General features: G+C 46.2%; 1 protein-coding gene across 1 annotated transcript in view; it reads left to right on the top strand.

Moving 5' to 3' along the window:
• The first annotated feature begins 6,585 nt into the window (after positions 1-6,585).
• The window catches only part of LOC137429041 (diacylglycerol kinase iota), a 687,154-nt gene continuing 681,918 nt past the window's right edge, over positions 6,586-11,821 (top strand). The window contains exon 1 of the mRNA XM_078777718.1: positions 6,586-6,687. The gene's annotated coding sequence lies outside the window, so the exon portion shown is untranslated. The remainder of the gene's footprint in view (positions 6,688-11,821) is intronic.

The following is an 11,821-nucleotide window of genomic DNA, read 5'->3' as shown; positions in this document are numbered from 1 at the left end:
GACGTGTTTAGCTCATTATGTGCGCAGTCGTAACTTGCCCTATTCCGTTGAGGATATTCGTCGGCTCTGTCGCACCTGTTCCATATGCACTGAACTTAAACCTCGTTTCTACAATCCTCCGATGAGTACGCTGGTCCAGGCCACTCGGCCGTGGGAGAGATTGGCAATGGACTTCAAAGGACCCCTGCCGGCTTCACCGGCTTCGAGTAGTTCTCGTTATTTACTCACGATTGTTGATGAGTTCTCCAGATTCCCTTTTGCTTTCCCGTGCAGCGATATTTCTGCGGCTACAGTTATCCGTTGTCTGCAGAACTTGTTTGCTATGTTTGGGAATCCGGCCTTTGTGCACACTGATCGAGGCGCGGTCTTCTTATCCCAAGATGTGAGACACTTCTTGCTCCAACATAATATCACTTCTCGCTATACTACTCCGTACAGGCCTCAGGCGAACGGACAGGTGGAACGATTTAATGGCATCATATGGAGAGCCGTTACTCTGAGCCTGAAGTCCCGCGGACTAGGGCTGGACCGATGGGCTTGGTCGCTACCTGGGGCATTAAGTTCGATCAGGACTTTACTGTGCACCACTACTAATCAAACTCCCCATGACCGTATGTTTTTCTACCCGCGTCGATCGGGCAGTACCCGTCCTCTGCCGGGCTGGCTTGCTGAGCCCGGACCGGCCTTCCTCAAACGCGTGGTTCGCACAAGTAAATATGACCCTCTCGTTGACAAGGTGCATATTCTCCAAACCAATCCCGAGCACGCTCGTGTACTGTTGCCCAATGGACGGGAGTCTACAGTCTCGGTGTGCCATCTTGCGCCATGTGGGGATACTGACGAGCCGGCTTACGGTATAGTTGATCCGACAATGGAAAATCTACCGGCTACTCCATCGCCACATGCACCCGATCCGTATGGCTTTGTGGAGCCACCGCTGTCACCCGATTTAGGCGGACATTCCGATGCGGGGGATTCCGGCCTCGGGGATGTGGTACCCGGTGTCTATCGGACACGCGCCGGGAGAGAAATTCGCCGCCCCGACCGCTATGGTTGGACTGACTGACATAGACTGACAACTGCTGCTCATTGATATTACTCTGCTGCTAACTGATGATATGTGCTGCAAGCTTGATTTCTGCCTAGCGGAAGTGTAGTTTTAACGGCGGGGAGAATGTCATGAAATTGTGTCTAAGTTGATCCCAGGTGCTATGCTGTCTCCGACTACTGAAAGGCTTCCATAAGAAATTCGCCCTCATCGGACGGACATCGCTCCAACACATTCCTGTGACATTTATTCTGTGTGGTAGTGCATACTCGAATGGTGCGTATTGCTAGATGTTCCAGGCTTGCTTGCTCTAACTGCTAATCCATTGTTACTTCTATGATTATGGTATACTGATACAATGCTTGTTGATTTCTTACAGGTGTTGCTAGAGATTGAAACTGAATTAAACCTACTATTGGGACAATGTTGTAGATCTGGTTTTTACAACATATACCATGCTGACCTTGAATAATTCATACGGTTTGGCAGCCATGTTGGATTGAACGAAAATCTTTTTAGAAATTATATCTCTTGAACCGCTGCATTGATCTTTGGGAAAAGTCATGTAGTAATGTAGTAGTCGTATAGTAATGTAGTAGTCGTAAAGTTGAACACGTGTTTAAAATTTTAATAAGATTGATCTTACAGTCTGGCAGCCAGAAGTTGTTATTGTTTGAAGTAAAATAAACTCCACTATAATATCTTCTCCAGCCATGTGAGCTTTCAATATACAGTATCTATTAATTATGTACTGTTTGAAGTCAGTGGCATCCTGTCTATTAATTACGTACTATCGGAATGCACCTTTCGATACTTTGGACTGCTGAGACCCATTGGACCTTTGAAGAACCTTTAAGACCCTCAAGACCACCAAGACCCCAACATACCGTGAACATCCTTAAATACCATGAAGAACCGGAGGACCTCAAGGACCCATAAGACCCAAAATACACTGAGGATCCGAAAGAGCCAAATGACCCTGATGACCCAAAAGACTCCGAGGATGCAAAAGACCCCAGGGACTTAAAAGACCCAGAGGACAGCCTCATTGCAAAAAAAAAAAAAAATTCAAAATACAATACAGAATTCAGTTTTATAAAAAAGGATGTAATGTGTCATGCATGTCTGATGAAAGTGGGGTTGTACAAAATAATGATAGAATGTACAAAAACATCCCACAAAATACACCTCACAAAGACGCCCTGGCAAGGATCTTCAATCTCTGATTGCTCTTTCTTGTTACCCTCGCCAGAGGAGAGGGTATTGCATTTGAGTCCGTTTGTCTGTCTGTTGAAAGGCACAGAATGTTCAAAGGCACAGAATAAATATGATTTTCTCTGCAACCGTTGGTCCGATTGACAGGAAATTTTCACCATAGGTGCAACTCCAACTGTATAATTTTTTAATGATAATTATGATGTCATTGGTCACGTGGTTCGGCCGCCATCTTGGAAAAACCGAAAAACTTTGCACTTCATCTCCGAAAGCGCTGAATAGAAAAAATTGAGACATGCTCATTGTAAAGAACTCTCCATGGGGAATAAGATATGTTAATGATGATGTCATAGGTGCCTCCATTATGACGTCACAATTCGACGAGTACAAAACTTCATCCAATCCAGATGAAATTTCTTGAGCATAATCTAGGAATTAATTAGTGGAGAACAAAAAATAATGCTGACGTCATTGATCACGTGGTTCTGCCGCCATATTTGTTTTAACACAAAAGCCTTAAAAAACCACTGAAAATACATCCTGGCGAGGGTCTTCAATCAATGATTGCTCTTTCTTGTTTATATTGTTGGAGTGATGGACACTACCTGGCGAGTTGCCGGAAGCACATACAAAGGTCGGCGCGGAAAAAGGATTCCTGGGGAAATTATCACCAGTCGCTGTGAGAGGACCAACAGTAACTGGGAAAAACATGTCCTAACAGACAAGGAACTGAATGGGTGAACAAGCTACAGAGCTAAGTTGGAATGGGTGCCCTGCCAGACCACTGACTGCAAAACAGGAAGTCAAACTCATGAAGATAATGGGTGAACAGTGCCTTGTCTCCTGTCAGTTCGATGCAGTAGAAGCAACAGCCTTATGGAAGCAGGTTCTCAATTAAGCTCGATTCCTAATAACTGGTTACGCACAAAAGTGAAGATTATGTTGATGCCTGTTTTGGAGCTGACAGGGAAAAATCTGGTCCAAAGAGCAGCGAATGAGACAATGATACCATATTTAGGATGGATAGAAGTATTATTCTCATATCCATACCTGGGTGAGATGCACTCCCTAACCAATTGCAGCCAGTGTGCATTTATGATGTCATAGGTCATGTAATTGGGCAGCCATATTGGCTGCAAGCGAAAATCTTTGAAAATATTCTTCTTTGAAACCGCTTTATCGATCATTGCAAAACGTTAACTAAATTGATCAACTTCTAATGGGAAATAGTTTGATAAAAGTGACGACATCTAAACGCCAACAGTTTAACGTGGAGGATCAGATGGGAACACTGACAGTCTAACGTGGAGGATCAGATGGGAACACTGACAGTCTAACGTGGAGGATCAGATGGGAACACTGACAGTCTAACGTGGAGGTTCAGATGGGAACACTGACAGTCTAACGTGGAGGATCAGATGGGAACACTGACAGTCTAACGTGGAGGATCAGATGGGAACACTGACAGTCTAACGTGGAGGTTCAGATGCGAACACTGACAGTCTAACGTGGAGGATCAGATGGGAACACTGACAGTCTAACGTGGAGGATCAGATGGGAACACTGACAGTCTAACATGGAGGATCAGATGGGAACACTGACAGTCTAACTTGGAGGTTCAGATGGGAACACTGACAGTCTAACGTGGAGGATCAGATGGGAACACTGACAGTCTAACGTGGAGGATCAGATGGGGAACACTGACAGTCTAACGTGGAGGATCAGATGGGAACACTGACAGTCTAACTTGGATGTTCAGATGGGAACACTGACAGTGTAACGTGGAGGATCAGATGGGAACACTGACAGTCTAACGTGGAGGATCAGATGGGAACACTGACAGTCTAACGTGGAGGATCAGATGGGAACACTGACAGTCTAACGTGGAGGTTCAGATGCGAACACTGACAGTCTAACGTGGAGGATCAGATGGGAACACTGACAGTCTAACGTGGAGGATCAGATGGGAACACTGACAGTCTAACTTGGAGGATCAGATGGGAACACTGACAGTGTAACGTGGAGGATCAGATGGGAACACTGACAGTGTAACGTGGAGGTTCAGATGGGAACACTGACAGTGTAACGTGGAGGTTCAGATGGGAACACTGACAGTGTAACGTGGAGGTTCAGATGGGAACACTGACAGTCTAACTTGGAGGATCAGATGGGAACACTGACAGTCTAACGTGGAGGATCAGATGGGAACACTGACAGTGTAACGTGGAGGTTCAGATGGGAACACTGACAGTGTAACGTGGAGGTTCAGATGGGAATACGAACAAGACTAATGTATTTCATAAGAAGAATGGTATTGGCCATTTGGTATATTATGGTTTATGTCGATTTATACCGATGTATCGATGCAAGTGCAGCTGTGCCGATGTTAGGGTATCGCACAAAGTGACGTATTTATGCCAGTGCAGCAAATTTGCTAGATTCTGCAGATGCCTCTTTGTACGTATAATGAATGGCCAGGAAAGTGATCGTTTTCGTGTCAAAATAGTTGCCGTGATGTTGGATCGGTGCACGATTATTGGCCTCATGGTGCGGTGTGCTGGTCTCATGGTGCGAGGTGCTGGTCTCATGGTGTGAGTTGCTGGCCTCATGGTGTGGGTTGCTGGTCTCATGGTGCTGGTCATATGGTGCGGATTGCTGGTGTCGTGGTGCTGATATCTCGTGGTGCTGATATCTCATGGTGCTGATCTCGTGGTGCTGATATTGTGGTGCTGATCTCGTGCTGGTCTCGTGCATGGTGCTGATCTCGTGGTGTGTGGTGCTGGTCTCATGGTGCTGGTCTCGTGCGTGGTGCTTGTCTCGTGCGTGGTGCTGGTCTCGTGGTGCTGGTCTCGTGGTGTGTGGTGCTGGTCTCGTGGTGCTGTTCTCGTGCATGGTGCTGGTATTATTGTGTGTGGTGCTTGTCTCGTGCATGGTGCTGGTCTCGTGGTGTTTGGTGCTGGTCTCGTGGTGCTGATCTCGTGGTGCTGGCCTCGTGTGTGTTGCTGGTCTCGTGCGTGGTGCTGGTCTCGTGCGTGGTGCTTGTCTCGTGGTGCTGGTCTCGTGGTGTGTGGTGCTGGTCTCGTGCATGGTGCTGGTCTTATTGTGTGTGGTGCTTGTCTCGTGCATGGTGCTGGTCTCGTGGTGTTTGGTGCTGGTCTCGTGGTGCTGATCGTGGTGCTGGCCTCGTGTGTGTTGCTGGTCTCGTGCGTGGTGCTGGTCTCGTGCGTGGTGCTTGTCTCGTGGTGTGTGGTGCTGGTCTCGTGCATGGTGCTGGTCTTATGGTGTGTGGTGCTTGTCTCGTGCATGGTGCTGGTCTCGTGGTGCTGGTCTCGTGATGTTTGGTGCTGTTCTCATGGTGCTAATCTCGTGGTGTTGATCTCGTGGTGCTGGTCTCGTCTGTGGTGCTGGTCTCGTGGTGCTGGTCTCGTGCATGGTGCTGGTATCGTGGTGTGCGGTGGTGGTCTCGTGGTGCGTGGTGCTGGTCGTGGTGCATGGTGCTGGTCTCGTGATGCTGGTCTCTTGGTTTGTGGTGCTTGTCTCGTGCATGGTGCTGGTCTCGTGGTGCTGGTCTCTTAGTTTGTGGTGCTTGTCTCGTGCATGGTGCTGGTCTCGTGGTGCTGGTCTCTTGGTTTGTGGTGCCGGTCTCGTGATGTGTGGTGCTGATTGAGCTGATGGAGTAATGTGGATCGATGCAAGAGAGTGCAGATTTCGACGCAGCCTCGGGTATTTAAAGCAGTGCGGCCGCCGAGATCGCGGTGCCGATGCTGATCATCACAGCGTGGTTGCTGCAGGCTCGGTAGCGTGAGAGTTGCGGAGGTTGTACAAGGCGGGTGGTACAACTCGTTCGTCCAGCTTCATCCCGGGGGCGGCAGCGACAGCTGGAGCTTCCACCACCCACCCTCTCTCCCTCTTATCTCCTCTCTCCGCATCGTCTTCCCCAACCTCTTTTTCGGATCCTGAGAGCTCCTCGGATCGTGATTTATACAAATATCCGAACAGAGGTCGAGCTTGCATTCACTCCTCACTATTTCTCCTCACTCTTTCTCTCTCACTCTCACTCTCACTCTCTCTCTATCCCTCTCTCTTTCTCTCTTTTTCTCTTTTACCCTTTCTCTCTCTTTTTCTCTTTCTCTCTCTTTCTCTCTTCTCTCTTTCTCTCTTATCTCTTTCTCTCTTCGCTCTTTTTCTCTTTCTCTCTCTTTCTCTCTTCGCTCTTTTTCTCTTTCTCTCTCTTATCTCTCCTCTCTCTCCGTCTCTTCCTTCGCAGCAGGTGCTGCGATGGCCGAAGCGCAGCCTGCAGAGCTCCGAAGCCCAGCCCGCGACCAAGAACCGGCTCGACCTGGAGGAGCCGAATTCATCGGTCTTCTGGAGGTTCCCGGGGAGCGCTGCGTGCCGCTGGCGCTCAGGAAGCAAACGTCTTATCGGTGAGGAATGCCGACCTGGTGCTGCAAAGGCTGATTAAATAACATGGCCCTTTCCTCATCGATCCTCTTCATTTATATCCATCGCTCGTTGGTGGGAAATATAACATATAAGTAAACGGAATCCTGTTCCACGGGACGTGATCCCTGTGCACGTGTGCCCCGGGCCCCCCTCTGCCCCCCGCGATCGCGTTAGATGATCTCCACATGGCATTTATTTATTTACAACCAATTCAAACGACCATTGCGTGGTGCTCTGTTGTACCTGATATGGTGTTGTCGTTTTCAACTCCTCATCCCCATGTATTTCCACGTCAGCCTATCAGAATCTCACCTGATTGTCCAACGAGTTGATTCCCTCGGGAAAGACCCTTTTGATTTATTCCATCTTTCCCAATTCACATCTCCACGATGACTGAGAACAGGCTTCCTTTTTGTGTGGTCCTTCACAATGGAGGGTCGTCCTGACCTCTTGAGCGTGCACTGCACAGCCAGCTATGGTGTTTATAAGGTTACACCACACGTGTAAAAGGACAATGGGGTTGCGGAAAGGGTCTTTGTTCATTTTCAAGGTGCGAGTGTATTATATCGATTCACTTTGCTCAATGAAGACTGTGATGTGGGACTGACTCTCATGGATTCGTATACTGGTTGTGAATTTCCATCCCTTTTGAAAATGTTTGTAAAAGAAACAAAACAACTTGGCACATACGTTTGCTTTTCCTATTAATTAGATACTTACCATGAGTGGACACATATACATATACTTACAACCATATATTAATATCTGTCTGTCTCTTTATGCATATTATATCTGTGTGTGCATGTATGTATATATAAATAAATATATATATATATATATATATGTATATATATATATGTATATATGTATATATATATATATATGTATATATGTATATATGTATATATGTATATATATATATATATATATATATATATATATGTGTATATATATATATATATACGTATATATATATATATATATATATATATATATATATATATATATATATATATATATATAAAAGCGAATTGTTTGTTTGTTTGTGAACCTACTCCTCTGAGCTCCCAAGGTTAATCGCCACAAAACTTTATAGTATAACACCTTTTACCACCCTGCACCTAAATAGGGGCTTTAAACAGTTATTTTCTCACAATTGATAATTTATAGACATCCAAGCTGCCACCTGTCGCCATGATCTCCAAGGGTTGATCCACATATACAAAGCTTTATTAAAAGCCCAATTTTTTTTTCGGATTTCAACATTGATACCGATATAATTAGTGAGATTGTGACCTCCGATCGTCAAATGTGTTATCAGATGTGAAAAACAACTCTTAAGGCGTTACCATGATCGGGAATTTCGGCAAAGGAGTCACGTGACCTCTGAAATTCACTAATTATTCAAAATACGAATTAGTACAAAGACAACCTACACATAGATTTAAAGATAATTTTACTGCTCATCTAAAAACATAACTCTCAAGGGTGAAAAAATAGTTTGTACAAAGAATGACCCACGTGACACCATCCACAAACCAACACACGCCAACGGGTGAACCCTCCAACAATCACACCACAACAAGGTGGTTGTTGTTTTGCTGTTTGTGATCATACTCCTTTGAGCTCCCAATGTTATTCACAACGAACCTTTAACCACTATGTACCTTAATAGGGGTTTATACCGTGATGAGGAGGTAATTTGGCCCGTTATTGCCGAGTTCCACTCAAGAGTTAATTTAATTACTAACCCGAGGTAATTTCTTGACTACAGCTTCACTCCTTTACATCCTTTAGACCCTTTACACCCCTTAGATCCCTTAGACTTAGACCATTTAAACCCCATTAGACCCCTTAAAACCCTTAGACCCCTTTTGATCCTTTACACCTCTTAGACCCCTTTAGACCCCTTAGACCCCTTATGCCCTTTACACGCCTTAAACCCTTTAAACCCCTTAGACCACTTTTGACACTTTACATCCCTTAGATCGCTTTGACCCTTTATACTCCTTTGCTCCATGTGGACCCTAAACACCTCTTAGACACCTTTAGACCCCTTAAACCCTCTACAATCTTCACCTCTTGGAACATGACACCCTTTAGACCCCTTCACACCCATTTCGACCCTTTGGAGACACATACACCTTCTTCGACGCTTTTAAGACCTATTGACTTTTTAAGACACTTTGGACAACTTAAGACAGTTTGGATACTTTTGTCCCCTTTTGCTCTTTCATCCATAGACACCTTTAGACACCATTTGGCCCTTTTAAGAGCCTTGATTCTTTAAATACTTTCATCCTCTTTATGACCCTAAATACACTTTAGACCCCTTAGAAAATTCGAAAAGATTTCCTCCCAAAATCGGTTTTGATGAACTTTGTGCAATATTTGCGTCGCAGCACAAGTTGCAATGACGAATCTAAACTGGTATTTCAAAGCGAAACTGATATCTCAAAGCGAAACCGATGTTGAAAAGTGAAACTGAAACTACTGATCTATGGATCATTGAATGGGAAACCGTAATGAAATGCTGTGGGAAGTATAGAGAGGGGGTGGGGGGGGGGGGGGAGGAGGTCAGGAGCTGTAGAAACAATGTGGAGATGTACAGGTGCCTGGAGGGGGTCGGTTGGTATGGAAAGAACTTTGGTGATCTTCCATCAGGCGGTAGGCCAAAAACATGCCTAAACCCATTTCCCAGTTGAGCTTTCATAATATCACCTTCAATCCCGAGCAGCACTTCGGGGGTACAACAATCATGGATTGGAAATCTTAGCTGTTTGAATGGAACAAGGTTGTCGAGGTTACCAGCTGCACCCATTGCGACGTATGCTCACTGAATATTTATACTGAATTCCCGTTTCTACCATTGCACACTCCAAAGGAATTTGTTCATTTCAGGTCAGACATCTATGAACCTCCGTCATTGATGGGTACCTTTGCTGGTGTGTGTGTATATATATATATATATATATATATATATATATATATATATATATATATATATATATATATACATATATATATATATATATATATATATATTGTTACGGTCCGCGGATAAGGATGTTGTTTGCCGAGCGGAGGCTCCGCGACCGAACAGTTGTTCCCCGACTAAACCCGATTCACCCAAACGTTGGCCGTATCGCGCCACAGATACTCAAAGTGGAAAAGACTAAGATGACGAATGCAAAGAGGAAGAAGAAGAAGACGTACAGAAGAGTAACGGGGTTTATTATTATTTACACACATAAGCAAAAAGAGCAGTCACGGGTATTTACAGCGGACATGAAAACGCAGGTGACACAGTGAAAATTACTAGCTTATACAGACTTAGTTACTACCCAGGACAGCACGAACAAAACAAACTCACGTACGCAAATGGGGAACTTGCAGGCAGGAATGGCTGGAAAGGATGAGCAGGTGGGATCACAGGGCACAGCGAGCAGGTCCACTCCGGGCGGGAAGCGGGGAGCCGGCAGCTCCTTGAAAGCCGCTTTACAGCGCACGCCGGCAGCTCCTGGTATTCGGCTTTACAGCGCACGCCGGCAGGGTTACTCGCTGCCCCGTCAGGGCTTCACGCGGCTGGTTGAAAACGGGGCTGGACTCATCTGCCGTATCTCTTTGCAACTCGTTCGTAAAAGTTCCTCTGCTTTCTCTTGGACCCTTTCTTTGTCATGTCCCTCTCCACGCAGCTCAGCTCGTATTTTTTTCCTCTCACTTCTCTCCAGCGCGGGACTGACACGCCCCCTTCGGTTTCGGTACCGCCCTCCTCCCCCGTGCTCTGTTTCGTGACCTTGTATGGTAATCCCACGGGCTTGTCTCCTTATTTGGGCATGGCGCTGACGGCACGCCCCTCGTGGCGAGCCACGGGCTTGTTTCCTTATTTGGGCATGGGGCTGAACAGCCCCGCCCTTCGTGGCGCGCCCTGGGCTTGCCTCTCCCGGGTGACCCCACCCCTCCTGTTCAAACAGAGCACGGAGCACATATTCACTATAGCAGCGAAATGAGAGGGCGTGCACCCCACGCTTGTGAACTGCTTTACCCGCAGATGGAGAGTTTGGCTGGGAAATGGAAGTATTGAAGGGGAGCTATTCTTAATTGATTCGGTGCAATGGAGTATTATTCTAATGGAAGACAAGGCCTTACTCTAAAAGACATAATAAGATATAAGCTACTGAACAAGGGTTTTATTGGGTCCTGCAATGTGGTGTTTCATGGAATAACTACCGGACGCCCTTTTTACCTTTACACAACTCTGGAGGCAGGAGGGGCCATATTCAACCAAGGTTACACAACAATTTACCACTACAAATACACTCAATAAAAAAAAATGCAATCCTCATATCCGCAACACTGCACCCTCCTCCTCTTAGGCACGACCCGGGCCTACAACTTTTATTTAGTGTGACACGTAGGTGTAGTTCCCTCTACTTTTAACCTGACCCTGAGTGCGACAGTTTTAAAACATAAATAAATGTGTCCCGCTGCTCCATTGCACCCTGCCTAACAGACTCACGCCCACAGTTAACCGAATTGCGGAATGGTCTTCAAACTATACACTGACGGTGGGGAGCATTATTTACAGTTGACGCTACTTTTATTTACAAAACTAACCCAGGACCTGTAATTGTTATTTCTGGGGGGGAGACAGTCTGCTCTGCATCAATGCACCATGAAAGCACCCAAAAACGCACCAAAGCACCCTCAAGCACCAATCGGTGCAGTCACCACAGTTCATCAGTGTTCATGAATAATCAAAATAAACCAACAACCCCTAACCCTGCAGGTGGTCTCTTGCTCTTCGGCTCCCTCTGCTGGCTATTATTATTTGTTCTTCCAGATGTTGTCTTTTCCTTTGCTGGCGGCCTATTTGTAATAAAACTTGCCCAAACGTGTCCATTTTATTTATTTTATTTATGGCCCACAGGGGCTGACTAGTGTGGTTCACCTGTGGGGCATCGGTGCCCTGTGGCCCAGGTCCGCCAGCAAGATTTCGGGCCCTCATGGCCGGTTCCAGCAGAGGGGCCATGCCCCAACCCATGGGGTCCATAAGTGGTGCTCGGCCACAGGCATGTGGTCCATAATGTGGTGCATCGATGCAGACAGCTGGTT

The sequence above is a fragment of the Myxine glutinosa genome, chromosome 1 (genome assembly GCF_964187855.1).
Source record: "Myxine glutinosa chromosome 1, kmMyxGlut1.1, whole genome shotgun sequence".
Taxonomy (NCBI): domain Eukaryota; kingdom Metazoa; phylum Chordata; class Myxini; order Myxiniformes; family Myxinidae; genus Myxine; species Myxine glutinosa.
The sequence above is the reverse complement of the archived record's forward strand: the minus strand, read 5'-3'. Positions and strand labels throughout refer to the sequence as shown.